Here is a 12,419-nt window from a genome sequence, read left to right as displayed (position 1 = left end):
AGAATGGAATTTAAACCCACTCATCACAGTTTAGAAATATTGGTGCAAGGTCCAAAAACAAAGTGCACAGTCTATTATCTGCGTTCAATAGACACACGACGAGGATGGGATTCGAACCCACGCGTGCAGAGCACAATGGATTAGCAGTCCATCGCCTTAACCACTCGGCCACCTCGTCACGTTTAAGGAAAGTTTGTTCAGGATCAACTGGTTTAGCACACTCTGTAGTGTTGAAAATAAAACGGTCAAGTCTAACCTCAAGCACAGTAAAAGCACAACGGTGCCCTTTTCGTAAGGGGCTCGTCCGGGATTTGAACCCGGGACCTCTCGCACCCTAAGCGAGAATCATACCCCTAGACCAACGAGCCAAGAGTGTGCACAACTTTGTTTTAAGGCTAAATGACATAAAAAAGCACAGTGCCTAATAAGCAGAGCATTAGCAGACGACGTCTGTGCGTCCGAATAGGCCGTGTTGCAGAATTAACCCAGTTCAGACGGTAGAACAAAGTTTGGAAAGGAAAACAAGGATTGCTGCTCTTGCTGCAAGGTCTCAATGTTAAAGCCAAGCCCACTTAAACTCATTAGAGGAAAGCCGCTCTCAACTTGTTTTATTAGAGTTTGATAATGACAGAATATTGCACCTGAAAGCCTTTTTCACAACCTAAGTCATCAGCTTTTCAAATAGTTTGAAAAAGTAAATTAGAATTTGCTGCGCTTGTTGCAAGTTTTCAATATTAAAGCCAAGCCCATTTAAATTCAAAAGAAGAAAACCTGGTCTAAAATCATTGTATTGGAATTTGATGAGAACGGAATATTGAACCTGAAAGCATTTTTTACAAACAAAGTCATCAGTTCTCCAAATACAAAAGACACACATTTGCAAAATGGAATTCAAACCCACTCATCACAGTTTAGAAATATTGGTGCAAGGTCCAAAAACAAAGTACACAGTCTATTATCTGCGTTCAATAGACACACGACGAGGATGGGATTCGAACCCACGCGTGCAGAGCACAATGGATTAGCAGTCCATCGCCTTAACCACTCGGCCACCTCGTCACGTTTAAGGAAAGTTTGTTCAGGATCAACTGGTTTAGCACACTCTGTAGTGTTGAAAATAAAACGGTCAAGTCTAACCTCAAGCACAGTAAAAGCACAACGGTGCCCTTTTCGTAAGGGGCTCGTCCGGGATTTGAACCCGGGACCTCTCGCACCCTAAGCGAGAATCATACCCCTAGACCAACGAGCCAAGGTGTGCACAACTTTGTTTTAAGGCTAAATGACATAAAAAAGCACAGTGCCTAATAAGCAGAGCATTAGCAGACGACGTCTGTGCGTCCGAATAGGCCGTGTTGCAGAATTAACCCAGTTCAGACGGTAGAACAAAGTTTGGAAAGGAAAACAAGGATTGCTGCTCTTGCTGCAAGGTCTCAATGTTAAAGCCAAGCCCACTTAAACTCATTAGAGGAAAGCCGCTCTCAACTTGTTTTATTAGAGTTTGATAATGACAGAATATTGCACCTGAAAGCCTTTTTCACAACCTAAGTCATCAGCTTTTCAAATAGTTTGAAAAATAAATTAGAATTTGCTGCGCTTGTTGCAAGTTTTCAATGTTAAAGCCAAGCCCATTTAAATTCAAAAGAAGAAAACCTGGTCTAAAATCATTGTATTGGAATTTGATGAGAACGGAATATTGAACCTGAAAGCATTTTTTACAAACAAAGTCATCAGTTCTCCAAATACAAAAGACACACATTCGCAGAATGGAATTCAAACCCACTCATCACAGTTTAGAAATATTGGTGCAAGGTCCAAAAACAAAGTACACAGTCTATTATCTGCGTTCAATAGACACACGACGAGGATGGGATTCGAACCCACGCGTGCAGAGCACAATGGATTAGCAGTCCATCGCCTTAACCACTCGGCCACCTCGTCACGTTTAAGGAAAGTTTGTTCAGGATCAACTGGTTTAGCACACTCTGTAGTGTTGAAAATAAAACGGTCAAGTCTAACCTCAAGCACAGTAAAAGCACAACGGTGCCCTTTTCGTAAGGGGCTCGTCTGGGATTTGAACTCGGGACCTCTCGCACCCTAAGCGAGAATCATACCCCTAGACCAACGAGCCAAGACTGTGCACAACTTTGTTTTAAGGCTAAATGACATAAAAAAGCACAGTGCCTAATAAGCAGAGCATTAGCAGACGACGTCTGTGCGTCCGAATAGGCCGTGTTGCAGAATTAACCCAGTTCAGACGGTAGAACAAAGTTTGGAAAGGAAAACAAGGATTGCTGCTCTTGCTGCAAGGTCTCAATGTTAAAGCCAAGCCCACTTAAACTCATTAGAGGAAAGCCGCTCTCAACTTGTTTTATTAGAGTTTGATAATGACAGAATATTGCACCTGAAAGCCTTTTTCACAACCTAAGTCATCAGCTTTTCAAATAGTTTGAAAAATAAATTAGAATTTGCTGCGCTTGTTGCAAGTTTTCAATGTTAAAGCCAAGCCCATTTAAATTCAAAAGAAGAAAACCTGGTCTAAAATCATTGTATTGGAATTTGATGAGAACGGAATATTGAACCTGAAAGCATTTTTTACAAACAAAGTCATCAGTTCTCCAAATACAAAAGACACACATTTGCAAAATGGAATTCAAACCCACTCATCACAGTTTAGAAATATTGGTGCAAGGTCCAAAAACAAAGTACACAGTCTATTATCTGCGTTCAATAGACACACGACGAGGATGGGATTCGAACCCACGCGTGCAGAGCACAATGGATTAGCAGTCCATCGCCTTAACCACTCGGCCACCTCGTCACGTTTAAGGAAAGTTTGTTCAGGATCAACTGGTTTAGCACACTCTGTAGTGTTGAAAATAAAACGGTCAAGTCTAACCTCAAGCACAGTAAAAGCACAACGGTGCCCTTTTCGTAAGGGGCTCGTCCGGGATTTGAACCCGGGACCTCTCGCACCCTAAGCGAGAATCATAGCCCTAGACCAACGAGCCAAAATGTGCAAACCTTTGTTTTAAGGCTAAATGACATAAAAAAGCACAGTGCCTAATAAGCAGAGCATTAGCAGACGACGTCTGTGCGTCCGAATAGGCCGTGTTGCAGAATTAACCCAGTTCAGACGGTAGAACAAAGTTTGGAAAGGAAAACAAGGATTGCTGCTCTTGCTGCAAGGTCTCCATGTTAAAGCCAAGCCCCCTTAAACTCATTAGAGGAAAGCCGCTCTCAACTTGTTTTATTAGAGTTTGATAATGACAGAATATTGCACCTGAAAGCCTTTTTCACAACCTAAGTCATCAGCTTTTCAAATAGTTTGAAAAATAAATTAGAATTTGCTGCGCTTGTTGCAAGTTTTCAATGTTAAAGCCAAGCCCATTTAAATTCAAAAGAAGAAAACCTGGTCTAAAATCATTGTATTGGAATTTGATGAGAACGGAATATTGAACCTGAAAGCATTTTTTACAAACAAAGTCATCAGTTCTCCAAATACAAAAGACACACATTTGCAAAATGGAATTCAAACCCACTCATCACAGTTTAGAAATATTGGTGCAAGGTCCAAAAACAAAGTACACAGTCTATTATCTGCGTTCAATAGACACACGACGAGGATGGGATTCGAACCCACGCGTGCAGAGCACAATGGATTAGCAGTCCATCGCCTTAACCACTCGGCCACCTCGTCACGTTTAAGGAAAGTTTGTTCAGGATCAACTGGTTTAGCACACTCTGTAGTGTTGAAAATAAAACGGTCAAGTCTAACCTCAAGCACAGTAAAAGCACAACGGTGCCCTTTTCGTAAGGGGCTCGTCCGGGATTTGAACCCGGGACCTCTCGCACCCTAAGCGAGAATCATACCCCTAGACCAACGAGCCAAGGTGTGCACAACTTTGTTTTAAGGCTAAATGACATAAAAAAGCACAGTGCCTAATAAGCAGAGCATTAGCAGACGACGTCTGTGCGTCCGAATAGGCCGTGTTGCAGAATTAACCCAGTTCAGACGGTAGAACAAAGTTTGGAAAAGAAAACAAGGATTGCTGCTCTTGCTGCAAGGTCTCAATGTTAAAGCCAAGCCCACTTAAACTCATTAGAGGAAAGCCGCTCTCAACTTGTTTTATTAGAGTTTGATAATGACAGAATATTGCACCTGAAAGCCTTTTTCACAACCTAAGTCATCAGCTTTTCAAATAGTTTGAAAAATAAATTAGAATTTGCTGCGCTTGTTGCAAGTTTTCAATGTTAAAGCCAAGCCCATTTAAATTCAAAAGAAGAAAACCTGGTCTAAAATCATTGTATTGGAATTTGATGAGAACGGAATATTGAACCTGAAAGCATTTTTTACAAACAAAGTCATCAGTTCTCCAAATACAAAAGACACACATTCGCAGAATGGAATTCAAACCCACTCATCACAGTTTAGAAATATTGGTGCAAGGTCCAAAAACAAAGTGCACAGTCTATTATCTGCGTTCAATAGACACACGACGAGGATGGGATTCGAACCCACGCGTGCAGAGCACAATGGATTAGCAGTCCATCGCCTTAACCACTCGGCCACCTCGTCACATTTAAGAAGAGTTTGTTCAGGATCAACTGGTTTAGCACACTCTGTAGTGTTGAAAATAAAACGGTCAAGTCTAACCTCAAGCACAGTAAAAGCACAACGGTGCCCTTTTCGTAAGGGGCTCGTCCGGGATTTGAACCCGGGACCTCTCGCACCCTAAGCGAGAATCATACCCCTAGACCAACGAGCCAAGGTGTGCACAACTTTGTTTTAAGGCTAAATGACATAAAAAAGCACAGTGCCTAATAAGCAGAGCATTAGCAGACGACGTCTGTGCGTCCGAATAGGCCGTGTTGCAGAATTAACCCAGTTCAGACGGTAGAACAAAGTTTGGAAAGGAAAACAAGGATTGCTGCTCTTGCTGCAAGGTCTCAATGTTAAAGCCAAGCCCACTTAAACTCATTAGAGGAAAGCCGCTCTCAACTTGTTTTATTAGAGTTTAATAATGACAGAATATTGCACCTGAAAGCCTTTTTCACAACCTAAGTCATCAGCTTTTCAAATAGTTTGAAAAATAAATTAGAATTTGCTGCGCTTGTTGCAAGTTTTCAATGTTAAAGCCAAGCCCATTTAAATTCAAAAGAAGAAAACCTGGTCTAAAATCATTGTATTGGAATTTGATGAGAACGGAATATTGAACCTGAAAGCATTTTTTACAAACAAAGTCATCAGTTCTCCAAATACAAAAGACACACATTCGCAGAATGGAATTCAAACCCACTCATCACAGTTTAGAAATATTGGTGCAAGGTCCAAAAACAAAGTGCACAGTCTATTATCTGCGTTCAATAGACACACGACGAGGATGGGATTCGAACCCACGCGTGCAGAGCACAATGGATTAGCAGTCCATCGCCTTAACCACTCGGCCACCTCGTCACATTTAAGGAAAGTTTGTTCAGGATCAACTGGTTTAGCACACTCTGTAGTGTTGAAAATAAAACGGTCAAGTCTAACCTCAAGCACAGTAAAAGCACAACGGTGCCCTTTTCGTAAGGGGCTCGTCCGGGATTTGAACCCGGGACCTCTCGCACCCTAAGCGAGAATCAAACCCCTAGACCAACGAGCCAAGGTGTGCACAACTTTGTTTTAAGGCTAAATGACATAAAAAAGCACAGTGTCTAATAAGCAGAGCATTAGCAGACGACGTCTGTGCGTCCGAATAGGCCGTGTTGCAGAATTAACCCAGTTCAGACGGTAGAACAAAGTTTGGAAAGGAAAACAAGGATTGCTGCTCTTGCTGCAAGGTCTCAATGTTAAAGCCAAGCCCACTTAAACTCATTAGAGGAAAGCCGCTCTCAACTTGTTTTATTAGAGTTTGATAATGACAGAATATTGCACCTGAAAGCCTTTTTCACAACCTAAGTCATCAGCTTTTCAAATAGTTTGAAAAATAAATTAGAATTTGCTGCGCTTGTTGCAAGTTTTCAATGTTAAAGCCAAGCCCATTTAAATTCAAAAGAAGAAAACCTGGTCTAAAATCATTGTATTGGAATTTGATGAGAACGGAATATTGAACCTGAAAGCATTTTTTACAAACAAAGTCATCAGTTCTCCAAATACAAAAGACACACATTTGCAAAATGGAATTCAAACCCACTCATCACAGTTTATAAATATTGGTGCAAGGTCCAAAAACAAAATACACAGTCTATTATCTGCGTTCAATAGACACACGACGAGGATGGGATTCGAACCCACGCGTGCAGAGCACAATGGATTAGCAGTCCATCGCCTTAACCACTCGGCCACCTCGTCACGTTTAAGGAAAGTTTGTTCAGGATCAACTGGTTTAGCACACTCTGTAGTGTTGAAAATAAAACGGTCAAGTCTAACCTCAAGCACAGTAAAAGCACAACGGTGCCCTTTTCGTAAGGGGCTCGTCCGGGATTTGAACCCGGGACCTCTCGCACCCTAAGCGAGAATCAAACCCCTAGACCAACGAGCCAAGGTGTGCACAACTTTGTTTTAAGGCTAAATGACATAAAAAAGCACAGTGCCTAATAAGCAGAGCATTAGCAGACGACGTCTGTGCGTCCGAATAGGCCGTGTTGCAGAATTAACCCAGTTCAGACGGTAAAAAAAAGTTTGGAAAAGAAAACAAGGATTGCTGCTCTTGCTGCAAGGTCTCAATGTTAAAGCCAAGCCCACTTAAACTCATTAGAGGAAAGCCGCTCTCAACTTGTTTTATTAGAGTTTGATAATGACAGAATATTGCACCTGAAAGCCTTTTTCACAACCTAAGTCATCAGCTTTTAAAATAGTTTGAAAAATAAATTAGAATTTGCTGCGCTTGTTGCAAGTTTTCAATGTTAAAGCCAAGCCCATTTAAATTCAAAAGAAGAAAACCTGGTCTAAAATCATTGTATTGGAATTTGATGAGAACGGAATATTGAACCTGAAAGCATTTTTTACAAACAAAGTCATCAGTTCTCCAAATACAAAAGACACACATTTGCAAAATGGAATTCAAACCCACTCATCACAGTTTATAAATATTGGTGCAAGGTCCAAAAACAAAATACACAGTCTATTATCTGCGTTCAATAGACACACGACGAGGATGGGATTCGAACCCACGCGTGCAGAGCACAATGGATTAGCAGTCCATCGCCTTAACCACTCGGCCACCTCGTCACGTTTAAGGAAAGTTTGTTCAGGATCAACTGGTTTAGCACACTCTGTAGTGTTGAAAATAAAACGGTCAAGTCTAACCTCAAGCACAGTAAAAGCACAACGGTGCCCTTTTCGTAAGGGGCTCGTCCGGGATTTGAACCCGGGACCTCTCGCACCCTAAGCGAGAATCATACCCCTAGACCAACGAGCCAAGGTGTGCACAACTTTGTTTTAAGGCTAAATGACATAAAAAAGCACAGTGCCTAATAAGCAGAGCATTAGCAGACGACGTCTGTGCGTCCGAATAGGCCGTGTTGCAGAATTAACCCAGTTCAGACGGTAGAACAAAGTTTGGAAAGGAAAACAAGGATTGCTGCTCTTGCTGCAAGGTCTCAATGTTAAAGCCAAGCCCACTTAAACTCATTAGAGGAAAGCCGCTCTCAACTTGTTTTATTAGAGTTTGATAATGACAGAATATTGCACCTGAAAGCCTTTTTCACAACCTAAGTCATCAGCTTTTAAAATAGTTTGAAAAATAAATTAGAATTTGCTGCGCTTGTTGCAAGTTTTCAATGTTAAAGCCAAGCCCATTTAAATTCAAAAGAAGAAAACCTGGTCTAAAATCATTGTATTGGAATTTGATGAGAACGGAATATTGAACCTGAAAGCATTTTTTACAAACAAAGTCATCAGTTCTCCAAATACAAAAGACACACATTTGCAAAATGGAATTCAAACCCACTCATCACAGTTTAGAAATATTGGTGCAAGGTCCAAAAACAAAGTACACAGTCTATTATCTGCGTTCAATAGACACACGACGAGGATGGGATTCGAACCCACGCGTGCAGAGCACAATGGATTAGCAGTCCATCGCCTTAACCACTCGGCCACCTCGTCACGTTTAAGGAAAGTTTGTTCAGGATCAACTGGTTTAGCACACTCTGTAGTGTTGAAAATAAAACGGTCAAGTCTAACCTCAAGCACAGTAAAAGCACAACAGTGCCCTTTTCGTAAGGGGCTCGTCCGGGATTTGAACCCGGGACCTCTCGCACCCTAAGCGAGAATCATACCCCTAGACCAACGAGCCAAGATGTGCACACCTTTGTTTTAAGGCTAAATGACATAAAAAAGCACAGTGCCTAATAAGCAGAGCATTAGCAGACGACGTCTGTGCGTCCGAATAGGCCGTGTTGCAGAATTAACCCAGTTCAGACGGTAAAACAAAGTTTGGAAAAGAAAACAAGGATTGCTGCTCTTGCTGCAAGGTCTCAATGTTAAAGCCAAGCCCCCTTAAACTCATTAGAGGAAAGCCGCTCTCAACTTGTTTTATTAGAGTTTGATAATGACAGAATATTGCACCTGAAAGCCTTTTTCACAACCTAAGTCATCAGCTTTTCAAATAGTTTGAAAAAGTAAATTAGAATTTGCTGCGCTTGTTGCAAGTTTTCAATGTTAAAGCCAAGCCCATTTAAATTCAAAAGAAGAAAACCTGGTCTAAAATCATTGTATTGGAATTTGATGAGAACGGAATATTGAACCTGAAAGCATTTTTTACAAACAAAGTCATCAGTTCTCCAAATACAAAAGACACACATTTGCAAAATGGAATTCAAACCCACTCATCACAGTTTATAAATATTGGTGCAAGGTCCAAAAACAAAATACACAGTCTATTATCTGCGTTCAATAGACACACGACGAGGATGGGATTCGAACCCACGCGTGCAGAGCACAATGGATTAGCAGTCCATCGCCTTAACCACTCGGCCACCTCGTCACGTTTAAGGAAAGTTTGTTCAGGATCAACTGGTTTAGCACACTCTGTAGTGTTGAAAATAAAACGGTCAAGTCTAACCTCAAGCACAGTAAAAGCACAACGGTGCCCTTTTCGTAAGGGGCTCGTCCGGGATTTGAACCCGGGACCTCTCGCACCCTAAGCGAGAATCAAACCCCTAGACCAACGAGCCAAGGTGTGCACAACTTTGTTTTAAGGCTAAATGACATAAAAAAGCACAGTGCCAAATAAGCAGAGCATTAGCAGACGACGTCTGTGCGTCCGAATAGGCCGTGTTGCAGAATTAACCCAGTTCAGACGGTAGAACAAAGTTTGGAAAGGAAAACAAGGATTGCTGCTCTTGCTGCAAGGTCTCAATGTTAAAGCCAAGCCCACTTAAACTCATTAGAGGAAAGCCGCTCTCAACTTGTTTTATTAGAGTTTGATAATGACAGAATATTGCACCTGAAAGCCTTTTTCACAACCTAAGTCATCAGCTTTTCAAATAGTTTGAAAAGTAAATTAGAATTTGCTGCGCTTGTTGCAAGTTTTCAATGTTAAAGCCAAGCCTATTTAAATTCAAAAGAAGAAAACCTGGTCTAAAATCATTGTATTGGAATTTGATGAGAACGGAATATTGAACCTGAAAGCATTTTTTACAAACAAAGTCATCAGTTCTCCAAATACAAAAGACACACATTTGCAAAATGTTTGGAAAAGAAAACAAAGTTTGGAAAAGAAAACAAGGATTGCTGCTCTTGCTGCAAGGTCTCAATGTTAAAGCCAAGCCCCCTTAAACTCATTAGAGGAAAGCCGCTCTCAACTTGTTTTATTAGAGTTTGATAATGACAGAATATTGCACCTAAAAGCCTTTTTCACAACCTAAGTCATCAGCTTTTCAAATAGTTTAAAAAGTAAATTAGAATTTGCTGCGCTTGTTGCAAGTTTTCAATGTTAAAGCCAAGCCCATTTAAATTCAAAAGAAGAAAACCTGGTCTAAAATCATTGTATTGGAATTTGATGAGAACGGAATATTGAACCTGAAAGCATTTTTTACAAACAAAGTCATCAGTTCTCCAAATACAAAAGACACACATTTGCAAAATGGAATTCAAACCCACTCATCACAGTTTATAAATATTGGTGCAAGGTCCAAAAACAAAATACACAGTCTATTATCTGCGTTCAATAGACACACGACGAGGATGGGATTCGAACCCACGCGTGCAGAGCACAATGGATTAGCAGTCCATCGCCTTAACCACTCGGCCACCTCGTCACGTTTAAGGAAAGTTTGTTCAGGATCAACTGGTTTAGCACACTCTGTAGTGTTGAAAATAAAACGGTCAAGTCTAACCTCAAGCACAGTAAAAGCACAACGGTGCCCTTTTCGTAAGGGGCTCGTCCGGGATTTGAACCCGGGACCTCTCGCACCCTAAGCGAGAATCAAACCCCTAGACCAACGAGCCAAGGTGTGCACAACTTTGTTTTAAGGCTAAATGACATAAAAAAGCACAGTGCCTAATAAGCAGAGCATTAGCAGACGACGTCTGTGCGTCCGAATAGGCCGTGTTGCAGAATTAACCCAGTTCAGACGGTAAAACAAAGTTTGGAAAAGAAAACAAGGATTGCTGCTCTTGCTGCAAGGTCTCAATGTTAAAGCCAAGCCCCCTTAAACTCATTAGAGGAAAGCCGCTCTCAACTTGTTTTATTAGAGTTTGATAATGACAGAATATTGCACCTGAAAGCCTTTTTCACAACCTAAGTCATCAGCTTTTCAAATAGTTTAAAAAGTAAATTAGAATTTGCTGCGCTTGTTGCAAGTTTTCAATGTTAAAGCCAAGCCCATTTAAATTCAAAAGAAGAAAACCTGGTCTAAAATCATTGTATTGGAATTTGATGAGAACGGAATATTGAACCTGAAAGCATTTTTTACAAACAAAGTCATCAGTTCTCCAAATACAAAAGACACACATTTGCAAAATGGAATTCAAACCCACTCATCACAGTTTAGAAATATTGGTGCAAGGTCCAAAAACAAAGTACACAGTCTATTATCTGCGTTCAATAGACACACGACGAGGATGGGATTCGAACCCACGCGTGCAGAGCACAATGGATTAGCAGTCCATCGCCTTAACCACTCGGCCACCTCGTCACGTTTAAGGAAAGTTTGTTCAGGATCAACTGGTTTAGCACACTCTGTAGTGTTGAAAATAAAACGGTCAAGTCTAACCTCAAGCACAGTAAAAGCACAACGGTGCCCTTTTCGTAAGGGGCTCGTCCGGGATTTGAACCCGGGACCTCTCGCACCCTAAGCGAGAATCATACCCCTAGACCAACGAGCCAAGATGTGCACAACTTTGTTTTAAGGCTAAATGACATAAAAAAGCACAGTGCCTAATAAGCAGAGCATTAGCAGACGACGTCTGTGCGTCCGAATAGGCCGTGTTGCAGAATTAACCCAGTTCAGACGGTAGAACAAAGTTTGGAAAGGAAAACAAGGATTGCTGCTCTTGCTGCAAGGTCTCAATGTTAAAGCCAAGCCCACTTAAACTCATTAGAGGAAAGCCGCTCTCAACTTGTTTTATTAGAGTTTGATAATGACAGAATATTGCACCTGAAAGCCTTTTTCACAACCTAAGTCATCAGCTTTTCAAATAGTTTGAAAAAATAAATTAGAATTTGCTGCGCTTGTTGCAAGTTTTCAATGTTAAAGCCAAGCCCATTTAAATTCAAAAGAAGAAAACCTGGTCTAAAATCATTGTATTGGAATTTGATGAGAACGGAATATTGAACCTGAAAGCATTTTTTACAAACAAAGTCATCAGTTCTCCAAATACAAAAGACACACATTCGCAGAATGGAATTCAAACCCACTCATCACAGTTTAGAAATATTGGTGCAAGGTCCAAAAACAAAGTGCACAGTCTATTATCTGCGTTCAATAGACACACGACGAGGATGGGATTCGAACCCACGCGTGCAGAGCACAATGGATTAGCAGTCCATCGCCTTAACCACTCGGCCACCTCGTCACGTTTAAGGAAAGTTTGTTCAGGATCAACTGGTTTAGCACACTCTGTAGTGTTGAAAATAAAACGGTCAAGTCTAACCTCAAGCACAGTAAAAGCACAACGGTGCCCTTTTCGTAAGGGGCTCGTCCGGGATTTGAACCCGGGACCTCTCGCACCCTAAGCGAGAATCAAACCCCTAGACCAACGAGCCAAGGTGTGCACAACTTTGTTTTAAGGCTAAATGACATAAAAAAGCACAGTGCCTAATAAGCAGAGCATTAGCAGACGACGTCTGTGCGTCCGAATAGGCCGTGTTGCAGAATTAACCCAGTTCAGACGGTAGAACAAAGTTTGGAAAGGAAAACAAGGATTGCTGCTCTTGCTGCAAGGTCTCAATGTTAAAGCCAAGCCCACTTAAACTCATTAGAGGAAA

General features: G+C 41.3%; 28 non-coding genes across 28 annotated transcripts; all 28 read right to left on the bottom strand.

Annotated features, from left to right (window-relative positions):
• Positions 1–96: 96 nt before the first annotated feature.
• trnas-gcu (transfer RNA serine (anticodon GCU)) lies at positions 97–178 on the bottom strand. Its single transcript has one exon. It is a non-coding gene; the product is annotated as a tRNA-Ser (tRNA).
• Positions 179–296: 118 nt separating this feature from the next.
• Positions 297–368, bottom strand: trnap-agg (transfer RNA proline (anticodon AGG)). The gene has a single exon. It is a non-coding gene; the product is annotated as a tRNA-Pro (tRNA).
• A 609-nt stretch (positions 369–977) lies between these two features.
• trnas-gcu (transfer RNA serine (anticodon GCU)) lies at positions 978–1,059 on the bottom strand. The gene has a single exon. It is a non-coding gene; the product is annotated as a tRNA-Ser (tRNA).
• Positions 1,060–1,177: 118 nt separating this feature from the next.
• trnap-agg (transfer RNA proline (anticodon AGG)) lies at positions 1,178–1,249 on the bottom strand. Its single transcript has one exon. It is a non-coding gene; the product is annotated as a tRNA-Pro (tRNA).
• Positions 1,250–1,856: 607 nt separating this feature from the next.
• On the bottom strand, positions 1,857–1,938 carry trnas-gcu (transfer RNA serine (anticodon GCU)). The gene has a single exon. It is a non-coding gene; the product is annotated as a tRNA-Ser (tRNA).
• A 118-nt stretch (positions 1,939–2,056) lies between these two features.
• trnap-agg (transfer RNA proline (anticodon AGG)) lies at positions 2,057–2,128 on the bottom strand. The gene has a single exon. It is a non-coding gene; the product is annotated as a tRNA-Pro (tRNA).
• A 608-nt stretch (positions 2,129–2,736) lies between these two features.
• trnas-gcu (transfer RNA serine (anticodon GCU)) lies at positions 2,737–2,818 on the bottom strand. The gene has a single exon. It is a non-coding gene; the product is annotated as a tRNA-Ser (tRNA).
• Positions 2,819–2,936: 118 nt separating this feature from the next.
• Positions 2,937–3,008, bottom strand: trnap-agg (transfer RNA proline (anticodon AGG)). The gene has a single exon. It is a non-coding gene; the product is annotated as a tRNA-Pro (tRNA).
• Positions 3,009–3,615: 607 nt separating this feature from the next.
• Positions 3,616–3,697, bottom strand: trnas-gcu (transfer RNA serine (anticodon GCU)). Its single transcript has one exon. It is a non-coding gene; the product is annotated as a tRNA-Ser (tRNA).
• Positions 3,698–3,815: 118 nt separating this feature from the next.
• trnap-agg (transfer RNA proline (anticodon AGG)) lies at positions 3,816–3,887 on the bottom strand. Its single transcript has one exon. It is a non-coding gene; the product is annotated as a tRNA-Pro (tRNA).
• A 607-nt stretch (positions 3,888–4,494) lies between these two features.
• Positions 4,495–4,576, bottom strand: trnas-gcu (transfer RNA serine (anticodon GCU)). Its single transcript has one exon. It is a non-coding gene; the product is annotated as a tRNA-Ser (tRNA).
• A 118-nt stretch (positions 4,577–4,694) lies between these two features.
• trnap-agg (transfer RNA proline (anticodon AGG)) lies at positions 4,695–4,766 on the bottom strand. The gene has a single exon. It is a non-coding gene; the product is annotated as a tRNA-Pro (tRNA).
• Positions 4,767–5,373: 607 nt separating this feature from the next.
• On the bottom strand, positions 5,374–5,455 carry trnas-gcu (transfer RNA serine (anticodon GCU)). The gene has a single exon. It is a non-coding gene; the product is annotated as a tRNA-Ser (tRNA).
• Positions 5,456–5,573: 118 nt separating this feature from the next.
• Positions 5,574–5,645, bottom strand: trnap-agg (transfer RNA proline (anticodon AGG)). Its single transcript has one exon. It is a non-coding gene; the product is annotated as a tRNA-Pro (tRNA).
• Positions 5,646–6,252: 607 nt separating this feature from the next.
• On the bottom strand, positions 6,253–6,334 carry trnas-gcu (transfer RNA serine (anticodon GCU)). The gene has a single exon. It is a non-coding gene; the product is annotated as a tRNA-Ser (tRNA).
• Positions 6,335–6,452: 118 nt separating this feature from the next.
• On the bottom strand, positions 6,453–6,524 carry trnap-agg (transfer RNA proline (anticodon AGG)). The gene has a single exon. It is a non-coding gene; the product is annotated as a tRNA-Pro (tRNA).
• A 607-nt stretch (positions 6,525–7,131) lies between these two features.
• trnas-gcu (transfer RNA serine (anticodon GCU)) lies at positions 7,132–7,213 on the bottom strand. The gene has a single exon. It is a non-coding gene; the product is annotated as a tRNA-Ser (tRNA).
• Positions 7,214–7,331: 118 nt separating this feature from the next.
• Positions 7,332–7,403, bottom strand: trnap-agg (transfer RNA proline (anticodon AGG)). Its single transcript has one exon. It is a non-coding gene; the product is annotated as a tRNA-Pro (tRNA).
• A 607-nt stretch (positions 7,404–8,010) lies between these two features.
• Positions 8,011–8,092, bottom strand: trnas-gcu (transfer RNA serine (anticodon GCU)). The gene has a single exon. It is a non-coding gene; the product is annotated as a tRNA-Ser (tRNA).
• Positions 8,093–8,210: 118 nt separating this feature from the next.
• Positions 8,211–8,282, bottom strand: trnap-agg (transfer RNA proline (anticodon AGG)). The gene has a single exon. It is a non-coding gene; the product is annotated as a tRNA-Pro (tRNA).
• A 608-nt stretch (positions 8,283–8,890) lies between these two features.
• Positions 8,891–8,972, bottom strand: trnas-gcu (transfer RNA serine (anticodon GCU)). The gene has a single exon. It is a non-coding gene; the product is annotated as a tRNA-Ser (tRNA).
• Positions 8,973–9,090: 118 nt separating this feature from the next.
• On the bottom strand, positions 9,091–9,162 carry trnap-agg (transfer RNA proline (anticodon AGG)). The gene has a single exon. It is a non-coding gene; the product is annotated as a tRNA-Pro (tRNA).
• Positions 9,163–10,166: 1,004 nt separating this feature from the next.
• trnas-gcu (transfer RNA serine (anticodon GCU)) lies at positions 10,167–10,248 on the bottom strand. Its single transcript has one exon. It is a non-coding gene; the product is annotated as a tRNA-Ser (tRNA).
• A 118-nt stretch (positions 10,249–10,366) lies between these two features.
• trnap-agg (transfer RNA proline (anticodon AGG)) lies at positions 10,367–10,438 on the bottom strand. Its single transcript has one exon. It is a non-coding gene; the product is annotated as a tRNA-Pro (tRNA).
• A 607-nt stretch (positions 10,439–11,045) lies between these two features.
• trnas-gcu (transfer RNA serine (anticodon GCU)) lies at positions 11,046–11,127 on the bottom strand. Its single transcript has one exon. It is a non-coding gene; the product is annotated as a tRNA-Ser (tRNA).
• Positions 11,128–11,245: 118 nt separating this feature from the next.
• On the bottom strand, positions 11,246–11,317 carry trnap-agg (transfer RNA proline (anticodon AGG)). Its single transcript has one exon. It is a non-coding gene; the product is annotated as a tRNA-Pro (tRNA).
• Positions 11,318–11,925: 608 nt separating this feature from the next.
• Positions 11,926–12,007, bottom strand: trnas-gcu (transfer RNA serine (anticodon GCU)). The gene has a single exon. It is a non-coding gene; the product is annotated as a tRNA-Ser (tRNA).
• Positions 12,008–12,125: 118 nt separating this feature from the next.
• On the bottom strand, positions 12,126–12,197 carry trnap-agg (transfer RNA proline (anticodon AGG)). The gene has a single exon. It is a non-coding gene; the product is annotated as a tRNA-Pro (tRNA).
• Positions 12,198–12,419: the final 222 nt, after the last annotated feature.

Source organism: Denticeps clupeoides, chromosome 1 (genome assembly GCF_900700375.1).
Source record: "Denticeps clupeoides chromosome 1, fDenClu1.1, whole genome shotgun sequence".
In the NCBI taxonomy this organism is placed as follows: domain Eukaryota; kingdom Metazoa; phylum Chordata; class Actinopteri; order Clupeiformes; family Denticipitidae; genus Denticeps; species Denticeps clupeoides.
This window is presented reverse-complemented; position numbering and strand designations above follow the sequence as displayed.